This window comes from Labeo rohita, chromosome 21, assembly GCF_022985175.1.
Source record: "Labeo rohita strain BAU-BD-2019 chromosome 21, IGBB_LRoh.1.0, whole genome shotgun sequence".
NCBI lineage: Eukaryota > Metazoa > Chordata > Actinopteri > Cypriniformes > Cyprinidae > Labeo > Labeo rohita.
In genome coordinates this window covers 5,826,047-5,845,580 of record NC_066889.1, presented here as the reverse complement: position 1 = coordinate 5,845,580, position 19,534 = coordinate 5,826,047, and the positions used below count along the sequence as shown (strand labels likewise).

The following is a 19,534-nucleotide window of genomic DNA, read 5'->3' as shown; positions in this document are numbered from 1 at the left end:
GGTAATGCTTTACAATAAACTTCCCTTAGTTAACATTTATGATTAATAATGAGCAATAAATTTGTTACAGTGTGTATCTTTCAAAGTCCCTTTAAGGAAAGTCATTTCACTCGGCGGTCATCTTTGAAACGCCTCTCGGGCAGGCAAGTGCAGCTCCTATATCTTTGAATGGGGAAACATCAAATTCTCCAAAACTGTTCACCAAGCTTACGATTCAATTTCAGATTTGAAATCACCCATGCAATCTGACAAGAACTGCCTCATGAATACTGTTCCTTATTCTCGGGTATACCGTTAAAAATAGCTTATTTTTCAGGCCAGATAAGCCAGTGCGCATGCGCAGTACTATATTCAAAACTATACGAGTGACAGGTCTTGGGTATTCTAAGGTCTTTGGTATCTTTGTTGTACAGAGTGTCCTTGTTAATGTTCGCTAAGGTAGAAATGTTAACAGATACAAGTTACATTTACTACAATGTATTAGTACATTTTTTTAAATTAACAATAGTGTTAATCAATGCACAATACACAAATATTGTGTATCAAACCTTTGTGCTGTATTTTCTGTTGCCAATTGGACATACAGTTTTTTAAATATTTCTTTAAGTCTAAATATTTCTGGCAACACCCCTGCTATAAATTATTCTTCTGTTTGAAGGTTAAGCGAAAGCTTGTGAGGATGTTTGAAAATGACCTCATATGGTTTAATGAGGAGTTGCTCACTGACTGACAACAGGGGATTGAAAATCTAAAGGAGCAAGCTTTGGTTAGAGGGCACGAACCCAACTTTGCCTGGCATTCATTTGTGAATCGCATCTTTTGCATTTGTAGATCACTGCATGCATTCGTGAATTCTTCCTGGTGCTTTTGTGAACAGCTTTCTGTGCATTTGTGGATTTCAAGACACTGACAAATTCACAAACGTGTGGACTCCACCCACTGTCTACTCAAGACAATCAGACAACAGCTACGCTTTGCTGAACAATCGTAGCATGTTCTTGCCATAGCCAGTTACGCTTTGCTTCACCACCTGTGCGATCCTGAAATAACTTAAAAACTGGTACAATAAAAGATGTTTAAAATTGGATTTTGTTATACCATTATACCATGTATCAAGCCAAGCCACAGCATTGTATTTTATGCGCCTTTGAAAATGCCAGAGAAACAATGGTTCAAATCATGACTGGATACAAATGTGTTATGGAATTGTCATGTTATTCAAGATGGAAAGAAAAGCTTCAATAAGTAAATGACTAATATATAACTGGCTGCAACCTCAAGATGAACATGCAAGTGTGTGTAATAGTTTAAATTGCCATCACACAATAGCCAAAAGCATTTCACAGTTTTTCAGTTAAGCTGTTTAAATTATGTATATAGGCCAGTGAGCAGCTGTGGATCTAATGATGTATAAAGCATTATAAATAATATTTTGAAACATGAATTAAAAGTATTACAAAATTATTGCCATTGTTTGGGGAGGAAAAAATGTGTTTTATTTGTTGTTGTTGTTGTTTTACAGGTTTGTTGAATATAAATGTATATAAATGTAAGACGAGCAATTTATTGGTTGCAACACTTGATCATGCAAAAAAAAATTTCATATGAATCATAGTTTTGATTGTATAAACGTTACTTAACAGCACAAAAGGGTTTTATTTACATTACATTGTCCACTCAAAAATCTCCAGTACAGGTTGCAGTGATGCTAAGGCAGGTAGCCAGATTGTCATTTGGCCCCATATCTGATATTACATATGTTATTATGCCCTGTTGTATATTTGTTATCGCGATTGTGCTTTAAAAAGCTTAATAACCCATTGCGCCATGGCTTACGCTGTGTCTTATGCTCCATTTGCTGTCACGCTGCTCTGCAACAGCTTATAATGATTTCTGGTTGCTTTGGGCACGTCACAAGGGTATTACTGATGGTGCTCTGGATCTGTGAATGATCCTAAATTGTTATTTTACACCACACAAACAGCAGTTCAGCTCAATTTGAAAGTGTGTCCATACAATGCAGTTCTTCATAGGAGTGTGAATAAATGAACCTGTTCCCGTTCTGATGTTAAAGCAAAACATGATTGGCTATGGTGAGAACATGCTACGATTGGTCAGCGAAATGGCTGTTATCTGATTGGCTTGAGTAGACTTTGGGTGAAGTCCACACATTTGTGGATTTGTCAGCGTCTTGACACTAAAAAATGTTTCAAAATCCACAAACGCACACAGCGATTCACGAATGAATGCCAACCAAAGTTGTGTTTGTGACATAAGATATTTGTGGATCTCATTCTATTTTATTTGTCAATGTTTAATGTTTGTTAATCTTTTTACATTTATTTGTGGATAATAATCTATTTATTTGGAATTATGCAACAATTCTGTCTCTATAAAGATCCCTAGTTAGAAATTTTTTAAGCTAAATTAGGAGCTCTCTGAGTGGATGTTTAGAAGCTTTATGAATATGGGCCCAGATGTGCTGCAGGCTTCTGTGAAGGTATGATGGTGCTCGGTGGAAGCCTAGTAATACTGCTGTGCGTTTGTGTGTGGTTTTATATGAGCTCTAGTCTTGAAAACAGCAGGTTTACAAAAAAAATTAACTTTTAATAATTCAACACTTTACAACATTTTCATGACCAAATTATGAAGAGAACAAAAAAATATATATTTTTTTCTTCAAAATATCTCTGAATAACCGATGATGGTACTGCTGTTAACCTTGACCATCGGGAAGATCTTCTACACTGGTAGGACGGAGGATGTTGACCATGGGAAAGGCTTCTGTGTCAAACAGCACAATTCCATCTTGGCCCTCAGAGTTCTCCTTACACTGGATAGAAATCTGAAATATTCATATAAGCATTTGTAGAGACTGTGCATATTTCATATTCATAAAATAATTCTGTCTGTATAATGATATACCTTAGCTTGACTAGATGAAAACTCATCAATCGGAGCCTCTTGCGTCAAAAGAATATATTTCTCCACTGGGTGTTCTTGAGCAAATTTGCAGCAAATTTTTCCCTTATTTTGGAAGAAACATTATTTTATTATTATCATAACAGAATTAAGAATATATAAAAAATGTAATGTTACGACGCAAATTTTCTTTTAAAACACTTCAAGGTCAGCACGCAACAATAGTTTTGCCTTACCATTGTGTTGAGAATCAGATACAAGCTGTTTAATAACAGATGTTGTATAAGAACAATTAATTAAATATTACGATGAACACTGTCGATCATAGCCGTCGAACAACCGGAAACAGATATTAACCTTTCCGGGTCGAATGCGGTTGCGTACAAAATAGTAATTCAAAGTGCTTTACAAAAAAATACGTTTAAAAAAATCAAAAAATGTGCACAAGAAAAATAACATAATGGAAAACAGACTTAAAAAAATGTTTAGTTGGGCCTATTGTACCTTCTAAGTCTGACCGTATTACACACAGCACATGTTTATTTCACAGTAAATGGCAGTAAAATGGAATATAAATTATAAATTATAATATCAATTATATGAATTATAACATATCATACCAGCTAAGAGCAGCAAGTAAAACATCTTAATGATTATTGTACAATTATGGTCTAGTCATTGCTCAAATAAAAAAAACGAAACAAAAACAAAAACAATCAAGAAAGTATGCTTCTCCACTGGGTGTTCTTGAGCCAGTTTGCTGTTAATTTTGCCCTTATTTAATAAGAAACATTATTTTATTATTAGCGTAACAGAACTTTAGAATTTAGAGTATATAAAATACGTAATGTTATGATGTCAATTTTCTTTTAAAACACTTCAAATCAGCACGCGATGATAGTTTTGCCTTACCATTGTGTTGATAGTCTGATACAAGCTGTTTAATAACAGATGTGGTATAAGAACAATTAATGAATTAAATATTATGACAAACACTCTTGTTGGAAAATGGTTTGTCTTTCATTGATAGTAGCCACCGGAAACAAATATTAACCTTTCCGGGTCGAATAGCGTTACATACAAAATGTTTATTCTTGTGCTTTACAGAAAATAATTTTAAAAAATCATAAAATGTGCTCAAGAAATAAAAAACCCCAGAAACCTAAACATAATGGAAAACAAACTTTAAACAAGTTGGGATTATTGTACCTTCCGTGTATGACCGTATTACACACAGCACATGTTTATTTCACAGTACATGGCATATAAATTATAACATATCAGAGCATAAGAGCAGCAAGTAAAACATCTTTATGAATTTTGTATAATTATGGTCTAGTCGTTGCTCAGATAAAAAAAAAAAAAATAAATAAATAAATAAATTGAAGGAATATTTGAAAAAAATAAATTACAAGGATATAGATATCCACAAGGCTTAGTTTAAAAAAAAGTGCATTTTCTGTTTAGAGACTGCTCGTCCCTTTTTAAATTCATGCAAAACAAATAAATTAACTAAGAACCTTCTTGAGAATTTCTATTACTAGAATATAGAATATTCTATTATTATTATTGTTATTTTTACGCCTGAAAGAAACTAAAGATTTTTTTTCCCCACAGCATTGAAAAGCTGTAAAATCACCTATTTAATTCACAGTTTAATGCAATAATGATTCTTCTATATTTTTCTATTGGCCTAACACCGATTAATCAAATCTGATATTTAATTTACAGTAATTTTTATGTTCGTATGTTTTGCATTATATCGTATTATATCTTGAACTTACCTCCAAAATCCATAGGTTGTATGTTCCAGTTATCTTCTCTGGGTTCAAAATAGTAGTCCATTTAATTATTTTCCATCCATTCCAAATGATAATAGAAATTTGTGAAATAGAAAATATGGAAAACAGTAGAAATGAAGACTTTAGTGCTCATTTTCAAGTCTACAGTTCTCCCTCATTCTAGAAACCTACACCAACGAAGACTTCATATGATTTGAAAGTAGGTTGGAACATCATAGCAATACTGCATTGCTTTTGTTATGTAGAGCACAGTAAACCACACGTAGCCTACAAAAGCAAGGTTTCAGCCCTTTCCTGTGAGGTGATAATTCATTTTAGAAGAAGACCTGATTTCAAAAACGTGACTGAAACAGAGAAGGCTGCATACATGATGGTCATAAACACATTACAAAACTCATAAACAAATAACAAGGTTACTGGAAATTTCCAAACCAGCCAACCAGATAAGGAATGAATAACATTACAAACTTTGATTAGAAGCAAAAACACATTTGTAAATCAGACAAAAACGTAAAGATGCAAAACTGTACTTGATAGCATTAATGAGGGATAGAACTAGAAGAACTACAAGATTTGCAAAAGACTATCAAATTATAAACAATATCCCTATGCAGAAAATTAATGTGATTTTTATTTCCAGAAGGTGGCACTCCATAGTATATTTTTTTTCCTCTGTAATTTTTTTGTATTAATAATAATAATAGTAATAATAATAATAATAATAATAATAATAAAAAATCTCAAGACAACGCATGGCTAGACACTAAATGGCTAGTTAACAATTTCTTTCTTTCTTCCTTTTATGCTAATTTTGCTTCTTGGACCATATGAGTCTGAGGTCTGAGTAATAATATGTACACTAAACATACATATATAACTGTACATATAATTATGTGCATATATGCATATCTACTGATTGTAGTTAGTTTCCTACTTGTTTCCTGCTAGTTTCCTACTACTGAAACAGATTAATAAAAAAGAAAAAAAAAAAGAAAAAAGAAAGGCAGTACCAAACACGGCCACCAGGTGTCACTTCAGAAATCATGATAAATAGTTTTTAAGATTCTTAAGTAAACAGAAAGATTCAAAAGAAAAACATTTAAATAAAATAGAAGGGTTTTGTAACATTTTGAATGATTTTACTATAAACTTGCAATCAATTTAATGTGCCCTTGCTAAATAAAAGAATCAATTTCCTTCAAAAAAATAAAATTAAATAAATACATCAATAAAATTAAATAAAAAATACTAACCCAAACATTTAAACGACACTGTATATTGTTGGCATTTATACATACTACAGTAGCCTACTAACAATGCAGACACTTTCAAAGGACTTAAGCAGCCATAAAAAATGCATTCAGTCCTACAAAGATGTACTTACAAATACGTACAAGTATGACTGAGATTTGTATTTGTGTGTCATTTGTTCACCTGTAGGAGCTTGTTCTGTCCGGTTCAGCGGCAGACCTCCCCACTGTGGATGCAACAGATGGGCAAGGAAAGAATCTGCTGCTCCAGCTCCATATCTGGAAAAAGTCTGAAGTCAGAATTACAAATTACAGACTGTTTATTAAAGCGAAAAGCATGCAAGTCTATTTAAGCAATAAATAAAACACGAGGAAGATTGCTGTTCAGCGCAGCTCTGAATTTTTGAGATTTGCATTCAACCAAGCGAAAGGCAGTTTCATCCAGGTTAATTATTAAATATGTCCTTCCCATAATAGCTTACTAATAAAAAGGAAATTTAACTTTTTTTTTGTAACTTGCAAGTGGAGTTCGTAAAAAAAAAAAAACCCAAAAAAAAAACAAAGTTTTGAATTCATAAGTGAATTCATAATGACCTTTAAACTGATGCTGTTCAGTGTTGTTTAATTTCTTGGTTGTTATAACTTTCTAAAAGAAATGGTTGGCTTGTTGAAGCATGTATAAAGTACATACGAGTGAATTACCAAACATTTGGGAGGAGTCCTGTGCACTTCCAGATCACTGAGATATATCTGAAGCCTGTCAGCCATTTCCAGGCAGTGACCCTGGAATCATCTTCACAAATAATTTTTTTGCTTTATTTGTATTTTTCTATCATACCATATTAATTTCTGTATTGGATTTCTTATGCGTCTTTTTGGCATCTGCATCACTTCAACATATTGCTAAACAATGAAGGTTCGAGTTGAGAATGTGCTTTACACATGAAGCCAAAGTCTACAAGGTTAACCAAGGTCTACAAGGACATGAAAGGTAACACACAGACTTAAATTGTTTTGTCTGGACATGCTGGACGTTCATTGATATGTAGTATACTGGCAGTATACTGTAGATACAAATGATCCATGTTACTAAAACTTTGAGAAGAAAATCTCAGATTTGCACATGGCCGCATGTACAAAGACAAACATGCAAGATTTAGGCTCTCTATCTGTAGCTGAAACTTAAAATTACATGTTAAACATCATAATAATGTAACATGCAGAGGATTTTATATACACTGAGCCATAGCACTGCTCTATTGTGCGGATGAATCAATGGTTTTATGTGCAAAAACTATAATTTCAGCTTTTCAATAGGGCAGTGTCCTCAAAGGCCAGCCTTTAGAGGTTGATATGTTGTACCTATGTGTGTGCTGCCCCAGCGACCAGTTAAAGATAAAATGTTTGGACATTTTTCAAACACTGTATCAAGTGGAATTGACTAGCTGAAAAGCCAAGACATGTATCCATAATGTATCACCTGAACAAGCAAGTTGCATATCTACATGATGTAGAAGACATGACGTACATGACGTAGTATGACGTAAACACGCAAAGACGTCGTATGAAATTGGCGCCATTTCGCACTTTCTGGGGCGCAGGACCAAGAGAGGCTTTTACAATTTAGAATGATTACAAACTAGTAAAAGTTGAATAGATGTGAATTTCCAAGGATAAGAGTCAGATACATCAACTTTTTAGATCCAAACACTGACATTGACTGATCGAAGGCAGTTTTAGGTGCCAGTTTTCGCTATCTCCGTCGCTGAAGCCATGGTATGTGAATTAAGGGAAAACATTACTGTCATCATCTAGTTTGTCAGTTGTGATAAAGACAGCTAGCTTAACTCTATTACCTTTTACAGTTAGTTAAGTGTGTAACTCATTATGACGGAGGGTTTACATTTAAAAGCATAGCATGTATGAACTTGTAAAGGCGTTTTTATCAATGTAATTCCTTACTTAAGTTAAAGAAACATCATTCAATCATTGTTGGATGTGTTACAGAATGTGACAGAAGCAGAAAACGGTGGAGAGATTCGCCTTGAAGCTGGTTTTGATAATACAAACACATTCAGAGTAAGTAAATTATACCTGCGTGTGCTCTGTTATATTATTAGTTTACCATGTTATTATTTGCCTTGTTATTTATAATTTCAGTCTACTGATAGCCATCTTAAAATTAATTTGTATTTGCTCAAATGTTGTGAAATTCTGTAGAAGTGATTTTAAACATTTCTCTTATTTGATATTTTAAGGTTTCTGTCCAGTATGTGGACAACCAAGAAGGGATTTCTGAAGACACTTTTAAGGACGATAATACATTTATCGATCATCCTGTAAAGGTAATGAGAAGAGGGCTTGGATAATGATTAGTCTGAATGAATTAAGATTTATTACTAATGATTATGCATTTTCAGCTTTCAGTGCAATGCATGGAGAACCAGAGAGGCCTACATGGGCAAATTGTGCATGATGAGGTGTCATACCCCATCCATCTCCAACCTCAGGCTGAGCCAGATTTTGATGATGAAGGCATTGTAGTTGACATGGAGGAAGATGAATAGCTAATTACCCTCCTCCATCCTCAGCTCCCCCTCTTGTCCAGTGAGGATTCGGCCTTCTGATTCTCCTTTGAATCAGACTAATTCTAAAATGTGTACATTAAATTATTGAACATTAATGGTACCAGCATTACATCTATGTTGGTTCTGCTCTGTTTATGCTAGGGGGTTATCGTTGCGCTCCCTGCTCTTATCATCTTTGACGATAGTGGTCCTGACAGAATCCATGTTCAGTAACAAAATATTTAACAGACACTTTTGTTTGAAGTAATGTGAAAAATTTGAAATGAAGAAATGAAGTAAGGCCAGTATTAATGTCCATTCATTTACAAGTTGTAAATGAAGTTTACTTAATTAGATTTCTTTGCACAGTTAAAGATGAAGTATATCATTTTTGCACCACTAAATTCCCCAAACGGAATTGTAGAAGTGATTAGGGTATATGTTTCCATGATTATTAAATGGGAAGTTGTTATAATGCTAGATTTGTCTGATGCTAATGTGAGTAGGCCTATACTGCTATAAGATGATTAGAGCTGCTTTACATACTGGACAGTGCAATAAATAAATGAACAGTGCAACCATACATTACCAATCCTTGCAATATGCAGAAAATATGCAGAAAACAATCCTTGCATGAAGTGTTGACAGATTGGATAAATGTATGGAATGATGTGATGCTACTGTCTGATAACATTATCTTGGACAGTAAAGAACCAATTAAAGTTTATTTAAGCATTTTAATGGTTTGGTTATGTGTATTGTGTATTTTTTAAAAGAGATTTATTTTTAATCATTTGTTTATTTTTGTTATTTGTGTCTTGTCACTTGTCATCCTGTCTTTTCACTGGAAGCTTCTGTCACCAAGACAAATTCCTTGTGTGTAAGTACACTTGGCAATAAAGGGGTTGGGTGTCATTTTTTAAAATAGTTCATCAAAAACGAAGATCAAAAAATGAAGGCTGTGTTTTTTTTATGCTGAAGCTTTTCAACTTCAAAAAGCATCATAAAAGTAACTTAAATGGTATACATGACTCATTCCAAGTCATACAATATCTAAATCTAAGTCACTGTTTACTGTAAATCCAAACATCCACTCCAGCCCTCCGTGAGAGTTCATGAAAAAATGTAGTGATGTCTGATTTAGAAATTAATTGTTCATTAACTGGATGATTTGTTGAACAGATTCATCTCAAAAGAACAATTCATTCACAGTTTTAAGGCTATATTTCTCAGGATTTTAATCAAGTACTTTAACTTGGTTACCTTAAAATGTGTTTTCTAAAATTAATAAAGAATGTTATGTTTTTATACTTACACAACAGTACGACATTCAGATCGGAGCTTATTTTGAACACGTCTTTACTGCACTATTGCAATTATCACATGAACACTAGAGTGTGCAAATACAACATATGGATGAATGCTCCCAAGCCATTCCCATCCAACAAGTGAACTCCACCCCTTTTCAGCACATACAGATCCAAAACTTGCCTTTTGTTTTCACATTTTTCTCTGAAAAATTAGATGCTACTGTCTGATAAGATAAGTTTTTCAGTGTGTGCAATTTTCTCACCTGTATCCACAAGTTTCCTATGTCCCATGAAGCCTTGCGTCAAAAGTGGGAGCATCTTCAGGTTCGAAAGTAAACAAGTGGGACACTAATTCATTCAACAGTTGACAGTAGTGATGATATTATTGACAGCGCCGGTCCTGTGTCAAGTTCCATCTTGACACACTCCACTCCACTTAAAGATAGGCGTCTACGTCTACTTCTTCACAATGCAAGGGTAAAGAAAGAACGAATGTTTGAATAAGTACAGCATTTCCTTTACTTATAAACACTGTAAAGGCTAATGGTTTGGTGTGTTTGAAGAGCAAAGAATAGTCTTAGCATTTGCCGTCTAGCTGTAGCCAATATGCTGTTGTTCATTTTAAATGTCCTGTGCATAGATGTTCATTTTTCATATCATGAGATTTTGGCCAAATGTGCTAAACAACAAGAATATCTAAAAGCCCATATTGCTACAATAAACTGTAGAACAATTAAATTGATGAAAATGCATTGTGTTGAATTTACTGCCTCTGATGCAGCCATTTTAATTACGGACAAAACATCTCCATCATTCGCTCGTCAAAAACCTCCTTAAATCCATTTGATTCATCAATTTTGAAAATACTGAGTGCAAGTGTCTGATCACATATAAAGCCAGAATACCAACTCTGACAATGCTTTGTTTAATTGGGGGAATTTTTTCTTTTTTCTTTCTCTTTCTTTTTTCTGTAGTGGTGTGCTGTGGGATTTTTTTTACTTATCAAAACTGTTCCGCTGTAGAAAAAAGGTTGTGAAACACTGCATGGTATAGTCTCTTGCTCGATACAAAAAAATTATTTAAAAGCACACTGAACTGCAGAAGAGACCACTAGTATGTTCCTGCACAACCGGAGGCTGCAGTTTCAGGTCCGCACTTCTAGGACCGCACTTCTAAGACCCTATTTTTTTGTGACAGCGCCATCTAGAGGAGACCTGATTCAAGCATAAAACAAAAACTATTCATTTTTTATCTTTCCATCTTATTTTTAATGTAAGACCTGGTGTGAACTTGTGTTCGAGGCGGTGTCAGCAATCTCCATTTAGCCTGTTTAGCTGTGCAAAACAGTTCATTGTTCTGCTGAATGTTGTAAACTAGCATTTGTATTCAAGTTATCTTACATTTATTAATGTACCAATAAACACACTAATTTGTAGCGCAATTGTTTTACCGTTTACTGCACTTTATACGTGTCACACATCAGACGTGAATGGCTGTGCTGCAGCTAATGAACTGAAGTCTCGCAAAGATACAAGTCTTTCTTTACAAGAAAACTGAATTTAAAACCAGAATATATATAGAATATATTTAAATAAATTAGGTTGAATATTTCAATCAGATTTCCAATGTTAAGGGTATGTTAAGGGTTAGGAGTTGGTTAGGACAATAATTAAGTGTATACAATTAACCAACTACATATTTCTTTAAAATATAATAACATACACAATAGCAAGCTCTATTAAATAGTATAAGAAGCTAATACATACATAAATACAATGAATAAATAAAATAATACAAAAAAAAAAAAAAAAAAAAAAAAACTATAGGGTCCTAGAAATGTGGTCCTGAAACTGCAGCCTCCGGTTGTGCAGGAACACCGTTCCCGAAGAGACACTGTTTCTCAAGCACTTTCCGTTAGCATGATTTGGGATGGAGTGAAACATGGACAAATGTCTCATTCATTCACAACAGTTTTAGCCTTTTTTTTTTCAGCAGGGTTGACTAGGGCAGTTAAACTGTGCCACCCCCATTACACTCAAGAGTATGGTCACTTTTCCCTAATCCTGATGTCATTGGCTACACAGTACTGGTTCAACTCTCTCTACATACAATGCCCAGTCTTCTACTGTACTGTCAAAAATACATATTTCTGGCTACGCCCCTGCTGTAAAGGATTCTTCTGTTTGAAGGTTATGCGAAGGCTTGTGAAGATGTTTAACTGAGGCGGGTCACTCATGGTCACAGAGCCAATGGTGACTTTCTTTTTTGGAGGGAAAGTTTACGACTCTTTGTCTCAGAGCATGGTATTTTGCATATGTAGTTCAATTGGGTGTTGATGCAAAACTACTTAAAACACTAACATGTTGCATAGATATCAACATATAATATACACCATCTTTTAGATCATCAAAATATGAATTCAAAGAGACCAAACATGGTATATGTGGGGTTATACTAACTATTTATCTATCATAAGACATGCATAAAACAGTATACAATACAAAAGACAATACAGAAGAACAGTAATTATATACACAATGACCTGAGGATATGTGTGTTCATTCACAGAAAGGTTTGTCTAAGAATTAAGGAAAGCAGTCATTTCCTATAGCAGTATAAGAATTAAGTAGGGGGAGATTCTCTCTACATACTTTTAGGTCATAAAAGTCCTAAAGTCTGGCTGAGGTGTCCTGGTTGCCATAATAACCAGGGTCCTAGCACCCAGTGTGGTGGATTGGGTGAGGGGGTCTGTGATTTGTTAATCTAATGAATAATTGATTTGGTAAATCTAAATGATGTTTGATAACAAAATTCGGGAGGAGTACAATCAGATAATCAACTAATTTGGCACAGGTGCAACTCGTCTAGCTAATCATCCAAACTAGCACAAGTCATAAATATGCACACAGCTGACTTACCTCTATCATTCAACTGTTTTTTGGCATCCCCCTTCACCCCAACTCCTCACTCTTAATCTATCCTCATTCTATACTTGGGATGGGGGGAGTTCTCTGGGTTCGGGCCATATTCCGGGCTCGGAGCCCTCCCCCAGGACAGCACGCCAAAATATGCTTACTGTTTACTTAACCAGATTAGATGTAAGGGTGAACTCGTGAATGAACAATTGTGTGTCTGATTGGCCCAAACGCTACATGGTTCAATGAGGAGTCGCTCACTGACTGACAACAAGGAATTGAAAATCTGAAGGAGCAAGCTTATGTTAGAGGGTGCAGACAGCAGTGGTCCTGTGGGCATTAGAGCTTTGCATTTGATGCAGATATTGGCAGCCACTGAAGGAGATGACTGAAGATTCATAGTGTAAAGAGTTGCTCCTAGTGACAAAATTCTAAGAAAATTTGTAGAAAAGTGGGTGTTTTCATTTTAGATTAAAGAGATGATACTAGTAAAGATAAAAGTTATTCACAAAGCATCTTAACCCTTAAAGTAGAACTCCACTTCCAGAACAACAATTCACAAATAATTTACTCACCCCCATGTCATCCAAGATGTTCATGTCTTTCTGTCTTCAGTCATGAAGAAATTATGTTTTTTGAGAAAAGCATTTCAGAATTTTTCTCCATGTAATGGTCTTCATTGGTGCCTCGATTTTGAACTTCCAACATGTCGTTTAAATGCAGCTTCAAAGGGCTCTAAACGATCCCAGCCGAGGAAGAAGGGTCTTATCTAGTGAAACGATCTGTCATTTTTTTCTGAAAATAAAAATTTGTATACTTTTCAAGCACAAAAACTTGTGTAGCACAGGCTCTGGGATGCACGTTCACGTATTATTGAATCATGTCGAAAGGTCATGGGGAACGTAGGCGGAACCACAGACTCAGTGTTTACAAAGTGAACGTGCAAAGACTAAGAAAGTGCAAGTAAGTCAAACACTGTTTACAAACAAAAAGTTACAACGATGTCAGATGATTCTGAAGTTGTAGGAGAAAATAACATGGAGTTTTTTGACATATTCTACCTTTTTGAGCCGGAGTACACAGACGATGAACTTGTGGTGATTTGAAGACTTGATTCGTAGTAGTGATGGGAAGTTCGGATCATTTTACCGACTCAGACCTTTGAGTCTCGTTTAGCAAAATGAACAAATCTTTTTTCAAGTCATTTCGTTCATTTTAGCAAATCAGCATCACGTGACAGCCCCATAAGATGAACAAACAACTCGAAAAACCCGAAGACTCAAAACAGGTGAACTAATTCCAGTACAGAAACTAATAGGATGTTGCGCATGTGCGACTGAACGAATCACTCCCAGAGACGACTCGTTCTTGCCGAGTCACATTAAAGATTCGTTCAAAATGAACAAAACGTTCAAGAACGACCCGTGGACATGCATCCGAGAGCCTGTGCTACACAAGCTTTTGTGCTTAAAAAGTATACAAATTTTTATTTTTCGAAAACAATGACCAATCGTTTTGCTAAGACCCTTCTTCCTCGGCTGGGCTCATTTAGAACCATTTAAAGCTGCATTTAAACTGCATTTTGGAAGTTCAAATTCGGGCACCAATGAAGTCCATTATATGCAGAAAAATCCTGAAATGCTTTCCTCAAAAACCATAATTTCTTTAAGACTGAAGACAGAAAGACATGAACATCTTGGATGACAAGGGGGTGAGTAAATTATTTGTAAATTGTTGTTCTGGAAGTGGAGTTCTCCTTTAAATGAGCTTGAAGGAGTGGAATTCTCGATCAAACTTGGACTTCATAATAATATGAATTATTAGTTCTTGTGTTATTATTAACCTCCAAGATTGTTTGATAATTGAATAAAGTTATCTAGGTTTAACACATATTAGTAGTGATAGACTATGGTAAGAATGGAATGCGTAACAGTGTCCTTCTACACGCTGAGCTCTATTTTTCCTCTGGGTCATAGTGCCAGGTCACAAGGGGTCATTGGGACCTCCTGTCTACATGACTGAAGAGTGATCAGGACATCTGTGATATTTATGTGTCTTCATAATAAATATTAAAGTGAATCCTTTATTCTGTATCTACCCTCTAAGATGCTGACTGCATAGTATGTGTGACAAACCATACTGAAAAGATTCTTGCCAGAGCTAGACAACCTACAGATAAGTGTTCTATGTGTGTGTCAGTATCTGTCTTTGAGTTCAGATGAGAAGACTGTCCTGGAGAAGTTCGTCATCTGTCGCAGAGCTGGTCAGAAATAGGTCCCTGGAGAGACCTATTGCTTCTGACCTCTGATTGCTTGTCACCTAAATAATCACTGAAGATATGCTTATGTTGTTTGGAGATTTTCTAAGTTTATCTATGCTTCGACCAACCAGAATAATTTTTACCTAAGTGGTGACGTAGTTAGTGGCCTCTGTTAGAGTATAAGTACTGTTGTATTGAGAGTGTATGCAGAGCAGCCTACGAACTCCACTGAGAGTGTTGAAGCTGACTTCTGCTGATGAAACTGCAAACTATTTTCTTCAGTAAATTCTTCTTCGATTGATTTCCTCTCTGACTCCTGGTCTTCATTTCCACACACCTACCCTTTGGGTTTAACTGTATTTTCCCTTACAAGCTCTTAGGGTCAAACAGTGTTAGGAGTAGGGAGGAGGACTTTTAAGAGGCTTGTGAGACAAAAAAATAGATTATGATCCACAACTACTAGCTGGACTGTAAAAGTTACTTAACAGCATCCAAAGTAAATGCACATTTTTATTTACATCATCCATTCACAAATTCCCAGTACATGCTTAGAGTGATGCTGGCTGGCACCTAGATGATCATTTGAGCCCATATTTAATATTGTACATGTTATTAGGCCCTATATTTATCACCATGATTGTGCTTTAAAAGCCCAAACAAGCCACTGTGCCATGTCTTGGGCTGTCTTTCCTGTTCGCTGTCACACTGTGATGTAACTGCAATGGGACGCATCAAACAAAATGTACAAATCTTTTGTCCTTCATTGTGTTGCGGTGCCTCATTCAGTGTAGACAAAATCGCTGATTATAATCATTTCTATTTTCATTGGGCGCGTCACAAGGTTATTACTGATGATGCTCAGTATCTGTGAATGATCATATATTGTGTATAATCCTGACTTTATCCTCATTCAATACTGATCCTGACGAAGATATAAAGAAGCCCTACACTCCGACAGTCTTTTGGAAACAGGATTTTTTTAACCACACAAGCAGCACTTCAGCATCCATATAAGTGCATAGGAGTGTCCATAGAATGCAATTTCCTACAGGGGTGCAAAATGAATCTGCTCCCGCCCTGATTGCAAAGCAAAATGTGATCGGCTATGGCAGTGTTTCCCAACCACATTCACGGAGGCCCTCCAACACTGCACATTTTGCATCTCTCCTTTGTCTGAAACACCCATTTCAGGTCTTGGAGTCTCCACTATTCAGCTGATGATCTGAATCAGGTGTGTTGGATTAAGGAGAAATGGAAAACATGCAGTGTTGGGGGGCCTCCAGGAACGTGGTTGGGAACCACTGGGCTATGGCGAGAACATGTTACGATTGGTCAGAGAAATGTGGCTGTTATCTGATTTACATTAGTAGATGTTAGTGAAGTCATTTTGGGTGGAGTTTGTGGATTGTCAGCATCTTGACACTAGAAATGTTTCAAAATCCACAAATGTGCGTAGCGATCCACAAATTCACCTATTCACAAACCCATTCACAAATGTACAGCAAGCGTTCCACAAATGCATGCAGTGATCTACAAATGCACAGGACGCAATTCACAAAGATTTTTGATGTTTTTAATTTCCAAATCTCATTTTATTTATTTGTGAATTTAATTCAGGCTTGTGAAACTTTGTGAAAGATTTATGTGGATCTCATTCTATTTATTTGTCAGGTTTAATTTTTGTTAATCTCATTACATTTATTTAAATTAAAATTAAAATAAAATTATGAGCTTTCTTAGATGTGCTGCAGGCCTCTGTGAAGGTATGATGGTGTTTGATGGAAGCCCACCAATACTACTGTGTCTTGTGAGTGTGGTTTTATATGAGTTCTAGTCTTGAGAACAAACTAAAACAGCAGGTTTGCAAAAAAATAACCAACTGCTCTTTTTAACTTTTAATAATTCAACTTTTTACAACATTTTCATGACCAAATTATGGCGAAAAAAACAAGTCTTGTAGAAATGATTCTGTGAAGCTTTTAAATTCAAAATATCTCAAAATAACTAATGAGGGGATCTGCAGAGATCTACTGCTGTTAACTTTGGCCTTCGGGAAGATCTTCTACACTGGTAGGACAGAGGATGTTGACCATGGGAAAGGCTTCCGTGTCAAACAGCACCATCCCATCTTGGCCCTCAGAGTTTTCCTTACACTGGATGGAAATCTGAAATATTCATACAGGCATTTGTAGAGATTGTGTAGAGATTTTTTAGATTCCTAAAATAATTCTGTACAACGATATATAAAGATATACCTTAGCTTGACTAGATGACAGCTCATCAACCACAGCCTCTTGCGTCAAGAGATTTTGTTTTTCCACTGGGTGTTCTTGAGCAAATTTGCAGCAAATTTTGCCCTTATGTAATGAGAAACATTATTTTATTATTATCGTAACAGAACTTTAGAATTTAGAGTTTATAAAATATTAATGTCATAATGCAAATTTTCTTTAAAAACACTTCAGGTCAGCACACAGTGTTTTGCCTTACCATTGTGCTGACAATCTGTTCCAAGTTGTTTAATAACAGATGTTGAATAAGAACAATTAATTAATTAAATATTATGATGAACGCTGTTGTTGGAAAATGGCTTGGTGTTTTTATTTAGTTGCTTGTCTTCGATCGTAGCCACTGACCAAAACGAAACAAATATTAACCTTCCGGGTTGAATGGCACATGTGACCTATTTTGTGACCAATAAGATTTGGGTGGATTTGTCCATACGTGAAATTCACTAAAACATTGAGATCGGCGTATGCTTGACAGAAACTTTTCATGAATTAATACTTTTCATCAGCTATTCATCTAAAAGCAACAATAGCAAGCCAGCTGTACTTATAGAGCAGCGAATTACCACAAAATGGTAATTCAAAGTGCTTTACAGAAAATAAATTAATATAATCATAAACCAAAAAACCAAAAAACCAAAAAAAAAAAAAAAAAACCTAAACAAAACAAAACAAAACAAAACCCTTAACAAAATGGAAAACAAACTGTAAAGTCACAAGATGGGCTTATTGTACCTTGGTACCTTCAGAGTCAGCACATGTGAATTGCACAGTACATGTATGATAAAGTGGCCTATAAATTATAACACATCATACCAGCTAAGAGCAACAAGTAAAACAGAATTTTGATTACTGTACAATTATTGCCCAGTCAAAATCGATTGATGTAATATTTAAAAAACAAATTACAAGGATATAGATATTCACAAGCCCTAGTTTGACAAAACATGCATTTTCCTTGTAGGGACTTAAGGCATTGTTGATCCCTTTTAAATTTATGCAAAACAAATAAAAGAACTAAGGCCCTTCTTGAGAATTTCTAACATTTATATTATTTTCAATCTTACGCCTGTTTTATTAAGCAGCTCAAGTTTTTTTTTTTTTTTTCACAGTATTAAATTGTTGTAAAATCCCCTGTGTTTAATTCACAATTTAATGTAATACTGGTTCTTCTTCTATATGCCTAACACTGATTAATCAAATCTGACATATAATTTTCAATTATTTCTATAGTCAGTTTGCTCCGAAATAGCAGGACTGAAAATGCATTATGTCTGCTTGAACTTACCGCCAAAATCCATAGGTTGTATGTTCCAGCTGTCTTTTCTGGGTTCAAAACAGTAGTCCATTTAGTTATTTTTAATCCAGTTCAAATCCATAATAGAAATTTGTGAAAATAGGGAAAATTATAGAAATTAAGTCTTTAGTCTCATTGTCTCATTTTCAAGTCTACAGTTCTCCCTCGTTCTAGAAACCTCTGAACAATAACGACTTGATATGATTTGAAAAGTAGGTTGGAACAGCATAAGCAAAACCACATTGCTTATATAGAGCACTGGTAAACCACATTCACAAAAGCTTTTCAGCACTTTCCTATGAAGTGATGATTCATTATAGAAGAAGACCTGATTTTCAAAAAAGTGACTGGAGCAGAGAAAACTGCAGACATGATGGTTATAGACACATGACAAAACTCAGACAAATAATACTGGAAATGCCCAAAAATGTGTTCTTGCCAACTGAAACTAAGCATTCATCAATTCTCAGTTCCTCCAGGGACAGGGTTAATAAACTTAACGAAATAAACTGAACAATTTATAAATAAACTAATCCAGGTCTAATATAGTCCTAATCACTATAAAGCCTCTTTTCTTTTTTCTTTTCTTTTCTTTTCTTTTCTTTTCTTTTCTTTTCTTTTTTCTTCATTTATTCGTTCATTTATTTTAGAAAACAAAGGTAATCATGGTAAAGTACTTGACTAAAATCCGGAGAAATTTAAAAGTTAAAAAAGTTTAAAAGCTTCAGCATGGAAAAATCACAGTCTTCACTTATGTTTTTGTGTTCAAATAAAGGAAAAAAAGTCATACATGCTTTCCTTGGAATATTAGGAGAGTCAAAAAAATTTTGATCAACTATTTTAAAAAAATCACCAAAAAAAAAAAAAGGTTATTGTTGTAGGAGGTTTGTATAATCACATTTAATTGCTCAAATAAACTTGAA

The 19,534-nt window shown here is 34.9% G+C and overlaps 2 long non-coding RNA genes across 3 annotated transcripts; one reads left to right on the top strand and one right to left on the bottom strand.

Moving 5' to 3' along the window:
- Nucleotides 1–1,503: 1,503 nt before the first annotated feature.
- On the bottom strand, nt 1,504–18,797 carry LOC127152995 (uncharacterized). Of its 2 annotated transcripts, XR_007825158.1 has the most exons (5): nt 18,603–18,797; nt 10,115–10,313; nt 4,707–6,264; nt 2,926–3,027; nt 1,504–2,845 (listed from the first exon to the last, which is right to left on the bottom strand). It is a non-coding gene; the product is annotated as an uncharacterized LOC127152995 (long non-coding RNA). The 2 variants fall into 2 exon arrangements; XR_007825159.1 differs by lacking the exons at nt 10,115–10,313; nt 18,603–18,797 and having other exon boundaries at nt 4,707–6,351.
- Nucleotides 6,605–8,298, top strand: LOC127152996 (uncharacterized). The gene is made up of 3 exons (XR_007825160.1): nt 6,605–6,965; nt 7,982–8,053; nt 8,233–8,298. It is a non-coding gene; the product is annotated as an uncharacterized LOC127152996 (long non-coding RNA).
- Nucleotides 18,798–19,534: the final 737 nt, after the last annotated feature.